The following is a 1,373-nucleotide window of genomic DNA, read 5'->3' on the forward strand; positions in this document are numbered from 1 at the left end:
AGTCTTTGGCAAGGATAAAATTCTGATCGGGTAGTGTATAAATTCTCCACTAAGGCTGGAAGTGAGTCAAGCCAACTCATGAGTCAGTTTGAGCTCGATTCGTTAATAGCTCGATAAGCTGAACTTGTGAGCTTGTGAATCGAGCTTGAATTTGGAATTGAGTTCGTAAATTAAATGTGTCGAGCCTGAGCTTAGATAAGCTTAGCTCCTTAACTCGTGAGCTGACTCGATTATATATATTATGATATTAAAATTATATGAGCTAGCTCGAGCTCGACTCGTTAATAGTTCGATAAGCTAAAGTCGTGAGCTAGTGAGTCAAGCTTAAGCCTGGAATTAAGCTCATAAATTAAATGAGCCGAGTTTGAGCTTGGATAAGCTCATATCATTAGCTCGTGAGCTGGCTTGAGTATACATAGCCTATATGCATTTAATCTATATTTTTCATATTATATATATACATAGGAAATAGTAATATATATATATATGATCTTAATTATTTAAAATTTTATATGTATTTTTTATATATAATTTTGATATAAGACATAAATAAAAAATTATAATTTATTGATAGATAAATAATATATAAAATTAATTTTTTTAAATATTTTTTAAAATATATAAGTTATAATTTATTGATATAAAATTATAAATTATGTTTCTATTATTTGAGTCAGCTCGTGAACTCGAGCCATCTTATGAGTTTTCATTGAATCGAGCTTGAGTTTACGAAATAGGTTTGATTGTTAATGAATCGAATCTTTAGGCAAACTTAATTTTCGTGAGTCAAACTTAAATTTGATCTAATTTAGCTCAACTCGACTCATTTTTAACCTTAACCCTCATCCAAACCCAAGATTCAATGTTTCAATGTAAACGAAGAAACAGGGATACAATGTTCCAATGTTTCTTAGGAGTCTTGAATGTGATATGGAAACTTTAAACATTTGCTTTTAGGGTCAGGAAAAGCTGTGTATTGATTAGATTATGTTTAAAAAGATTTATCATTAGAAATGATAAATGGGTTAGTTTGTCTCGTCTAATAAAGCGATTTCAAAATTTTATCTTATTTTATTTAATGGTAAATTAACGAATTTGACAAATAAACCTATCTTATTCCAACAAAATCGATTAAAATTTGTAGATTACGTGATGCAAATTAAACAGATTTTTTTTATTATGATGGTCTCAAATTTTTAGTTCAATCTATTTTTTTTAATAAATTATATGGCCGACCTAACAGATTTTGGCCGGATTGCCACCCTATACAAGACACCCAATATAGTAATATTTCCTTATGCAGAGTAATTAATTATTGATTAGATTATGATTAGAAAGCTATAATGCCTCGAATAAGGTGGTTTTGTTTGTCT

This window comes from Arachis ipaensis, chromosome B10 (assembly GCF_000816755.2).
Source record: "Arachis ipaensis cultivar K30076 chromosome B10, Araip1.1, whole genome shotgun sequence".
Taxonomy (NCBI): domain Eukaryota; kingdom Viridiplantae; phylum Streptophyta; class Magnoliopsida; order Fabales; family Fabaceae; genus Arachis; species Arachis ipaensis.